Raw genomic sequence first — 11113 nt, forward strand, 5'->3', positions numbered from 1 at the left:
CATGTAACACACCTCTCTTCAACCAAACCCAGGAGAGCAAAGACATACTTTAGTAACTTTACTCTCCAACATTACACCATTAATGGCTCAGAGTATGCACTAGCTAGCACTGATCAGCTAAATGAGCTGGCAGCAGTCAAAGCCAGTCTGAACCCCAGATATGCACCAAACACGCATCTCAACCGGTGGTTTCTTCAGTTAAAATAGTCTCAGCTATCTCTGTTCACCAATCTTGTGCAAGAATCTGTGCATTAAGATGGCTTTCGGTAAGAGCCATTAAGAACATAAACTATGGAGATGCCTTCCCTCAGCCTCAGTGGATCCTCCCTAAACCTGGTCTAATTTACAATGGTTGAAATAAATCAGTGGTACTTTTTTCTAGTAGTGAACAGAAATGCTAACCTCCTCAAGTGAAAGGAAATATTTAAGGCTACCCAGATCACAGCTATTTGCTTTTATGGCTCTGTCTACACAGTTTGCTACATATTTATAGAACCTGATTCAGTTCCTAAAGAGCCTGAAGAAGTCGGCATGTGGCTGTAACCAAGCATTCTGTATTTGGATACTTACACTTAAATTACCCATGTGTCATGTCACCCTAGCAATTTAAGGATAATGAAAAAACACCCCACCCTGAGAAGCAGGTGAGCCTGAAAGGAGACTGAATTTACAGAACTGTTCACCCATTAAATCGTTTTGGGACGCTACAGAAAATGAGTTTTGTTTAACAGTAAGTTAAACACTTTTTTGAGAGGCCCAAAACTGAACACAGTACTCAAGGTGTGGCCTCACCAGAGCCGAGTACAAGGGGACAATCACTTCCCTAGACCTGCTGGCCGCGCTGCTTCTTATACAAGCCAGGATGCTGTTGGCCTTCTTGGCCACCATTTTCTGTTTGTCCTCTGTGTCCCAAAGTACCTTCTAGAACCAGAAGCTTCAGAACTGGCAACATAAAATGACGCTAGGGTGGGAACTCATTTACAGCCTCGGTGATGCCAGACCAACAATTCTCATGCATGTAAGCAGGTATCATTCTCTACTCTTCTGTTCACAACACCAACTGAATCAAGACATACTTGTTAAAATTGCTACACAGAAGTAGAAGACAAACTCAACAGATAATTCATCAGCAAGGTAAGAGAAGTATGTACTAAGTGGACTAGAGAGAACCTCAGACACATTTAGTATTTTTCAGTACCTTCTTACCTAAACCTCATCCTAAATAAATTGATGAAGCAAGCCACTGACCAGAAATGAAAACTTAAGAACACAAGTGCAGACTTCATAGCAAAGCTGTGATAAAGAACCAATACACGATGTAAGCCCACTGCTTTATGATCAGCTGCTTTATCTCCTCTATCAAATAACATTTATGTATTTTACATGGTGAATAATATTTGCATCAATTATTCTGAAGTTACTAAACCCAAACATATATTTATGAAGGGGAAAGCTACAGGAATGAATTCTAGTAACAGGGGGTGGCGCAGAAACAAACCCTGATTTGAAGAAATCTTCGGGTCCTGGAGCGAGACTTGAAGACATCATTTACAAACTACAGGAAGAGATGTGATGTACTTCAAAGACAAGAATTAGTGAAAAACAGAACATCAAGTGCCGTGTTAGGTTTCTCATGATAACGTCAGCTATGCAGAAGAGACAACTCCATGCTGCCACAGCAGGGGATGTCCCCCTCTAGTTTTATGTTCATTTAATGACTATGAACTAGCTATTACTCAAAATGTCTGCTCCTGACAGTCATCTCACTAGTTGCTTTGATATTTGCAAGTCAACACAAGAAAGTCAGTTCTAAAGAACTGTTTTTTCGGTATCATCCAGTGACAAATCAGTGAAAAAGCCGCATAATTTCCCATCATGCTTTCAGATACTAGGAGTGTATAGAGAAAAAAGTTTTCTATGATTAACAGACAAGGTTTTCCTTATAAGGCTAACTGCAATCGTGCTAGAAACTCCAGGCAATTAACACTGCTTGGAATTTCTTACTTTTCTGCTCACCAAGACAGACTAAGTTACAGTCTTCCTGCGTAATACAAACTCAATCATTTTATGAAATTCCTAAAAATTTCTGCAGGCTTATCTTCATTAGTGCCAAGCTTACATCAGTGTATAGGGCTCAAACTAATTCGTAGCAGTAGATTACTTGAAAAAATGATTACCTGTACCAGCAGAAATAGGAGCTTCCCATCCACATGAGCATTTTAAGACACAGCTGAACACATCTGCAGAAAATACCTACTTTGGTATTTCAAATGTTATTTTATTTCTGCAGGTTTTTTAAACTGGCACTTGTTTCAATTATCTAACCACTCCATTCCAGTCAAACTTTACAGAAAGAAGAGTGACAGGGCTCTCAACTTAATTTATTAAAGCCAGCTGAACTTCATAGCAGCATGATTTCTTACACTACCACTGTTATTCAACTAGTTTAATGTCTTCACTGAAACTAACATATATTGAATAACAGTTATTTCTGTGGAGTTAAGCAATAAAAAAAGTGAGAAATGATTTACAGAACTTGATGTGACTTACTATATATATAGCCATCAGAAAACTACCAATCTGTTGGAATGAGTTGAAACCCAGAGTAGATTTAAGTTCTCCCTCAAAAAAAATAAAAATCACGGGATAAGCTTCTGGTAACATTTCACAATTAGTAACACAAAGCTGCATTGAAAGCATGCACCTAAGATTGTTATTACAGTTACAAACGCATTGTTATAATTACCCCTTGACATAGCATAGCTAACTAAGTCTTTAAAACACTACATAAGTTATAAAATTATTCCTCACAGACTTGCAACATTTTTTGTGCACGCTTTTTTTTTTTTTAAGGCTGGGCAATTAAAGGATTAAATGAAGGGAAAAGTAATAATTGTGACACAGTTGGTTTTTTTATACAAAGGTATTAAAACTAGGTAGGTACTCTCCAACAAATCTAATGGACGATTTCAGACTCCATGGGTATAAAAACTGCTTCCGTAAGTGCTCCGGTTTAACAAGGTTTGCTGTCTAAGATGCATCTTCATGAAGTTAAAAAATGGGATGCTTAAATGGCAGTATAACCATCACCACGTATTAAAACGGTTCCTGCATTTCAACTTCTAAGAATGCTGCTTTCAAATTCAAAAAAAGGAGATAAACCTGTTAGTACTAACAAATTACTGCAAAAACTTATTGAACAGCAAGCAGGACATGAGACACTTGCCTTCTTCACCTGGTGACTTCACTGAGACAAGCCTCCTCTTTTCTGTAAACCTAACAAAAATTTTAAGCTTGGGAAAAAAATGTTTCGTGTAAGAAACCTATCCAAGGAATTTGGAGTAGGAGGAAGAGGGGCAGAAATGGAGTAGCACATAGTTAAAGACTAAGTTGGCTTGGCTACTTCAGAAATAAACTTAGAGATGCGAAATCCACCTCTATCTTCTACATTTTGCTAGACAATGAAGTAATATTCCATGCAGCACCACAATATACATTGACTGACTCTGGAAAGCACTGCCTTGGAAACAATAACACATTTAGTTTAATGTTGTTTTAATTTGAGGTAAGAACAACAAGCAAGGGCAGCATTGACCCACATATCCTTACTTTTTCTAACACACAGGTATTTTAAAAGGACTATATAGTTTGCATAGTTTGGCAGCTTTAAGCAACAAATTTGATACTTGTCTGAATTTACAGCATTATTTCTCAGGAAGCCTGTCTTAGAGAAGAAAACCATTGACGTTTGAGCAAGAAATGCAGTTTACTAACATGTGGCCAATTCAAAAAAAACTAACATGTGCCAAATGCTCCACTTACAGATTTTATACTTATGCTTCGTAAATAAGCCAGGTACCCAATCTTCCCCAACCAGCCTTATGATGTCTTTTTGAAGCAGTGGTATGGGTGAGCTCTTCAGATAGCTCTAGAGATGTTCTACTTTCATTGCTATGCATCCTATCATAAGCGAATTACTCCAAAGCCTGCAAGCTGACTAGTCTTAGACTCACCACCAACGTGGATACTTCACAAGAAGTGGACACCTAACTAGTATTAAACCTCCATAGGTGAGGCTTGATTAAGGCCCTGCCTGTAGCCTCCTTTACTATGCTTGAACTTGGCAAATTCCAGACGAAGAACAAAGATTAAATGCCCATTAGAACATCCAGTTTCGATATAATAAAAAGCAGTACAGAAGAAAGCTGAAGAATCCTTCATGTAATTTGATTTTGAGAAACAAGCTTACAGCAAACAAGTAAAAATTTTCATCAGGATTTTTTGATGCTTACAACCCATTTCTTCCCAACAAATTAATGGAGAAGAAATTGTAAAATAGTATCCACCTCAGTTTAATAGAAAACTCATAACAGCCTTTTTTAAATAAAAAAACAAAACTCACACTCAAGGACTTCAGCAAGTACTTATTATCAGCAACAAATCCAATGCATACAAACAAGCCAGGTACAGAAAATGAAAGTCTAGTTACACAGAAAGTTACATGACACTTTTTTCAAGAAGAAACTTAAGGTTTTAAGGTTTCCCGGATCAGTGAAGGAGGGAGAAATTCCTTAAAGCTATGAAGTGTTTCAGCCTCTATCCCCACCAACCTCAACAGGCCGGGACAAGTGCAATACCACAGAAACACACAGCATTGCAACTGATCCCAACCTGTGTAGAAAGGGGTACAATTTGTCCGCATTTACTGACTGACTTGTCACTGCCACAGTCAGTTTTGCATGGATTTGCACAGCAGAGTATCATACAGCTGGATGCAAACCTGCAAAACTAACCAGAGAACAGTGTTCAATTAAACAACAAATAAACTCCGAGACATGCTGAATGTGTAGTTCTACAGCTAGCAGTACTTTAAGTGCTTATAATGCAGTAGATTAGTGAACACTACCTGCACTATAAGCACTTTAGTGCTACACAAGCTGTTATTCACTAGATTGCTGTTAAAAGTAAGAAAGGCCACCAAATATCCCATGATCAGCAGAAATCATTCAGACTCCTTGATGTAGATTATAACAGGCCACCATCAGTTTTGCATAGATTTGCACAACTACATTCTTCTTGTAGTGCAACTATGCAAAACTAACAGAAGACTGCAAAGCAGAAAACTACTGGAACATCTACAGTCTTAACCTGAGTGACTGGATGAAAACATAACTTCTTATGCCAGAAGGAGCACTTAGGGCAGTAGATGCTAATCTACTTCACTATCTGCACTAGATGCACCTTAGTACAAAAAGCACTTGACACCACCACACTGTACCTTTCCAATCTCTGAAGTCCTGCAAGATCTCCCGAGGCAGTTGTCAACATAATGCTACAAGTGCCTTCACTGCAGTAGGTTCTACATATCACTACCTGCACTGTAAGCACTTTGACATTACTCTGACGCAACCAGCGCTTTTAGTAATTCAAGATACGTCGTCTACTTAGTACCTGCTGAAAGAAAGAACAAAGTGAGTATTTGATCAAATTTTGAATGACAGTTTTGACAACAAAGCTTTGAAACAAACATTCAGGACTTTTGTTTTTGTCTGCGCTGAAGACCTCCCTCAGGAAAAGCTGAACCACTGCATTACCCCATCCAGGACTCTCACACGGAATTACCAGGAGAGCCAAAATCAATGCCTATGACAGCAGAAGAGCCCAGTTGTGAAAATGAATCAACTACTTCTCCCATATGATTCTCATTCTCAGAACACCAAATTGCGGAGGTAAAAATAACTATTAGTTTTCAGAGACCAATCTGAAGTAGGAAGGGCATTCTCCTTAACAGAAAAGGAGAAGGCCAGCAAATATTAAACAAATATAAACAAAGTTAATGCCCAATTTAGGTGATTAGACATTTAGATGTTATACTCAACAACTCATACCTCTTAAGCTCAGACTTCTTAAGTTCAGAAAGCATCCTGTCTACCACATGCCAGGTGCTCTGTTATGTTTTCTACTTATTCACCTTGCTGGCAGAATACAGCATTTACTGCTACAGTTGCCTTGCCTCAAACTAGAATTCCTCCCACTGCATTTAGATTGGCCTACCCTGAACTGAAAAAGTTTCTAATGATGGCTCTATATGCAAATATGTAATAGCCACAACCAAGTTATGGCTGCTTACTACTGACTTGAGATACTATAAAGCAGGAGAGTGCTATATGCAAAATTTGAAAGCACATTATTTCTTCAATATGGCGTATTACATCACTGTAAAGTCTGTCTTACCTGATACATGCAGCAAACTTACTATCATAGTTTTAACCTACAATAGAACTTTAACTTTTGTTCAACTTCAGAATGAGCTTTTCCCCAAAAAAATAAAATCCCAGATATGGAATTCAAACATTTTGAAGACTTCCTCACCATCCAGCTGCTTCAAAATGTGTGCTCGAAAGACTTGGATTATTCTCCTCTAAATGAGAGGAATTGTGGGCTGCTGAACCTGCCTCCAAACCCAAGAAAGTGTTTGCAATTTAGTGCTCTTCACCAAAGTCTCAGGCTTTGACTCTGATGCACAGGCTCTCCCTCTACGTTAAAAAAATAGTAAAAACTAAATACTTACCATTTTCTGCAAAAAAGCAACTTTCTCCACGAATCCTCTACCTCAACGTCCCCAGCAAGCCTTGTTACCTCCCGCCGCATGTGTCCACGCTGCGAAACCACCGCCGAGCTCCTTGCTTTCTGCCTGCTGAGCAGAGAACAAAGTCACACACCGAGTTCCCCAACACCGTCGCCTCCCACCCGCGCTCCGCCCGCCACGAGGGCGCCAAACGCTCGGCTGCCCCCGGAGCACCTCAGAACACCCCCCCCCCGCCCCTCCCCACACCCCCAGACCGCCCAAAAACCCCTCCCCGAGCACCCCCACATCCCCCTCCCATTGGGGACTCCCCCGGACTCAGACCGCTGCTGGAGGCCCGCGGGGGCCGCTGAGGAGCGCGGGCAGGGCGCGGGACGGCGTGGCCGTGCTCGGCGGGCCCCTTCCCGGCCGGGCCCGCCGCCCTCCCGCCGCAGCACGTGTTCGTGCCGAGAACACAGGGCCGGCGGCGCGGACCAAGTCCGCCAGGGGGCGCCGGCAGCGGCGGCGGCAGCGCGGAGGTCACAGCCCGGCTACAGCGTGACGCCCCCCCGGGCCCGCCGAGCCCCGTAGCCCCGGCGGAGGGGACGGGAATGGGGCCGGGCCCGCCCGGTGCCCCCCCCCCAGCGCCGCCCGGGCCGGGAAGGGGTCGCGGAGCACCGGGGGGGAGCCGTCCCCGCGGGCCGCCGCTGCCCACACGCGGCTCGGGGCCTAGGAGGGAACAATCGGCCCCAGCACGCAGCCGCCGCCATGTCCCCCGCCTCCCTCCTCCCCCTCCCCAGCAACATGGCGCCGCCGAGGCCCCGCGCCTGCCGCGGCGCCGATTTCGTAACGGAGCCGCCGGCCCTCGCCCGGGCCCCGGCCCACAGCCCCCCGCCGCCCTCCCACGCCCGCGAACCCCCCCCCCCCCCCCCAAAGGCCGCCACCACCGCCCAGCGCGGCCCGGAGAGGGAGAGGGGGAGGAAGAGGAGGGCCCGCCGCCCCCGCCCCTCCACGAACAAAAGCCCACGCGGAGGGGCCCGGGACGCGATCGCAGCCCGCGGCGCTGCCCCCTCCCCGGGGCCCCGCGCCCCCTCCCCCGGGGGGCGGCGGAGCACAAAGCCGGGAACTCCCCGAGAGGCCCCCCCCCCCCCCCCCCCCCCGCGGCACCACGGCCGCGCACACCCCTCCCTCTTCTCCTCCTCCATCGCCTCCTCCTCCTCCTCTTTTACCGCCGCCGCCGTTCCCCGAGCTGGGCGTGGGCGGCGAGCCGAGCCCCCGAGCCGCCGCGGCCTCTGCCCCATGTGCTGCTTTGTTCTGCTGCCGCCAGCTCCCCCCCGCGCCGAGCCGGGCACGCCACAAACTTTCCCGGACGGGGCCTTCCTTCCCGCTCCCTCCCGCCCCACAACCCCCCCCAAAAAAAACACCCCCCCCGGGGGGCAGCAGCCCCCTCCCCGGCACCCCCACCCCCCCCGCCCAGCTCCCACCCCCGGCCCCCAGCAGCTGCCATTGTGCTGCGCTCCGCTCCGCGCCACCCGCCCCGGGAGACTCGGCCGCTCCCGGAGCCCGCCCGGCGGCTCGCCCCGGGCCCGGATCGCGGCGGCGAGGAGAAAGGGGAGAAAGATGGGGAAGGGCTGCGGGGGCGAGGGAGGGGGGCGCCGGGACTCACGGCGGCAGCGAGCGGCGCGCACGCTTTTCAAATCTCCCTCATTCCGGCCCCTCCCGCCCCGTCTGCGAGCTCGGGAGGCGCCGCCGCCGCGGCGGCCGCTGCCATGCGCCCTGCTCCCGCTCCCCCCTCGCCGCCCACCCACCCACACCCCCCTGCCGCCGCCGCTGCCACCGCCCCCCGGCCGCCCCGAGCCGCCCGAGGCACCCCCCGCGCCGCCGCCCGCCCCCCGCACCGCCGGGCGGCTCACAACAGGTCTCCCGGCAGCGACACTCACCAGCGAGCGAGCGGCGGCCGCCACCATCTTCCCTCCTCCTCCTCCTCCCCCCTGCGGGGCGAGGCGAGGCAGCGCCGCCGCTACCCGGCGGGGCGGATGGGGGGCGGGGGGGAAGCGGCGCCAAGGCCGGTCTCGGTGCTGGTCCCGGTCCCGGTCCCGGTCCCAACATCGGCTGTGGAGATCGGGGACCATGTGGGTGAATGAAGGGCGGCGGCTCCCGCCTCAACGTAAATATCCACAAGCCCCGCTCCGCCCTCATTAGAATAGAAAACAAAGTGCTTCCGAGCGCCGCGCCGCCCAATCGCCGGCCGCAGCACCCCCCACCCCCAGCGCCAGCGCGCCCCCGCCCCGCCGCGCTGCAGCCGCACGGCGGGCGGGCGGCACCACGGCCTGGCCCGGCTCGGCTCGGCCCGGCATAGTACGGCCCGGCCCGGCCCGGCCCGGCTCAGCACGGCTCGGCACAAACTTTGTCGCCCGCCGCCGCGGGGAGCGCGGTGCCCGGCGCCCCGCCATGCGCGGCTCCTGCTGCGGGATGGCGGCGCTGCGCGCATCCTGCCTGCGCAGGCGGTGGGGAAGGGGAAGGGGAGGGGAGCGGGAGGAAAGGAGGGAGGGGAAGGGTGCGGTGCGGGGGGTGCACGCGGTGGGGAGGGGGCTTGGGGGTGTCCTCGCCGCCGCCGGGGGTGGGGGGGGATATGGGGGAGCGCGGCCACCATTTGCTGCGGGTTCCCCCCGCGCAGAGCCGAGGCCCTGAGGAGCGGGGACGGGGCGCAGGCAGCGCGCCCCGGGTGGGAAAGTGACAAAAAAAGTGACAAGTGGGTGCGGGGGGCACGGCCGGCCCCTTCCCCCACTGACCCCGCTGCTCCGGCGGCAGCTGGGTGAGCTCCGAGCCTCGGGGTGACGCAGGAGCCTGCTTCACAAGAATGCACTGAACTCACGGCTCTGAAGGGTGAAAGTACCTCAAATTTGGAGTGTTTTACGCTGTACAAGGCCAGCAACATCTCCACAGTCCCTTCTCTTCATATAACCGGGGATATCACTTTATCTTTCAAATAAAAAATGTCAAAAATGATAGCCTGAATTTGCCCTTCCCAAAGTGCCTGGAGTTTGTGTTTGCTGCTGTCCCACCACAGTGATTTCTGCAGACACTAGGATATATTTATTTTTACCTGTTATGCTGGTTACCTGAAGTATGTATCAGGAAAAAAAGAAGTGTGCTTGTTCTCTGTGTTGTTTGGTGGCTGTTCGGAGCAGAACACACGTGGTTCCCAAACTGCTCGGTGCATTTCATTAGAGCTACAGCGTTATCTTTCAGATGGCTTTGCTGTGTTTGAGCCCTCAGAAAGTGATGCACATTCAGTAGTATTTTTTAGCATTTATACGTGGTGTTGAGTCTCATGGGCACAGACCTTGAGGTTTCTTCACCCACACTCCGTAGTTTGGCTTTTTTTCTTTTAACTTAAAAGAAACACTTGTATACTTGTTGCTACACACAAATTTATTTTACAAAGCTGTAGTTGATAAAGGACCATTTCAGTTGAAAGCCATAGCTGCTCATTTACACCACGACAGTATAAAACATAGTCGTTTTTGTATCGTATTTTAGTAGTATTGATGTGGCTCTCCCTCACAACCGAGATGTAGACGCTCTTCCCACTCCTTAACCCTATTCCTCCACACTGCAGTTTCCTTCTTTTGCCTTTTTTTTTCTTGCTTTTTATTTTCTGTTTCACTTTTGGCAAAAAGGCCACCAAGAGGTAATAAGATTCACATATAGACATATTTTTGTTCTTGCTGCTTTGGATGAAATCCAGGCCTTACTAGAGTTGGTGGCAATATTCTTGCTGGTGGAAACAGGTAACATTTCAGTCCTTATCTTCCATCCAGAGATCCCACAGAGCTTTTGCAAAGATGGGCAAGCATCATCTCAGAATATAAAATAAATGAAGTGGTAAGGAAAGTAAAGTCACAATCACAGAATCATCTAGGTTGGAAGAGACCTTCAAGATCACCTAGTCCAACCTCCGACCTAACACTAACAAGTCTTCCACTAAACCGTATCGCTAAGCTCTACATCTAAACACATGATACCTTACTAGTGAAAAGTGTGCGCAAGAACAAATAAAAGTGTAGGGTTTTGTTATGTTTTGTTTTGTTTTTCCCCCAATGACTTTGATCATTGGCAACAGAGGGAATGTACTGAATTCAGGAACCAGGTTTTTGTGTCACTGCCACCATACCGTGCCATTGATGAAGAGAAAGAAATGTGCCCAAGTAGTTGTTCACAGGGAACAAAATCTGGATCCCACTGAAATCAGCGGAATGATGTTCGTAAAATTCCTGGGCACATAGATTATCTGCAAAACACACGTGTCCTAGTATTTTGTGTTTCTGAGCTCTGGGGGATTCTACTGAAAACTTTCTTTGAAAGTATCTTTGAAATACAATCCACTACATTAAAATGGGTCTCCTAAAAGGAAGAAGTCAAAGTCAAGTTTCCCTTAAAGTTGAAATATGTGTTAAACAGTAAATACTGTTCTGCATCTTGCAGATAAAACTCATATACAAAGGTCCTAAGGTCAGTCTTCTTTAACATGCGCTAACTCATCTT

The 11113-nt window shown here is 48.4% G+C and overlaps 1 long non-coding RNA gene across 2 annotated transcripts; it reads right to left on the minus strand.

The window, feature by feature from the left end:
* Nucleotides 1–4206: 4206 nt before the first annotated feature.
* Nucleotides 4207–6775, minus strand: LOC121060790. Of its 2 annotated transcripts, none has more exons than XR_005814927.1 (2): nt 6572–6775; nt 4207–5454 (listed from the first exon to the last, which is right to left on the minus strand). It is a non-coding gene; the product is annotated as an uncharacterized LOC121060790 (long non-coding RNA). The 2 variants fall into 2 exon arrangements; XR_005814926.1 differs by having other exon boundaries at nt 6373–6775.
* Nucleotides 6776–11113: the final 4338 nt, after the last annotated feature.

The sequence above is a fragment of the Cygnus olor genome, chromosome 1 (assembly GCF_009769625.2).
Source record: "Cygnus olor isolate bCygOlo1 chromosome 1, bCygOlo1.pri.v2, whole genome shotgun sequence".
Taxonomy (NCBI): domain Eukaryota; kingdom Metazoa; phylum Chordata; class Aves; order Anseriformes; family Anatidae; genus Cygnus; species Cygnus olor.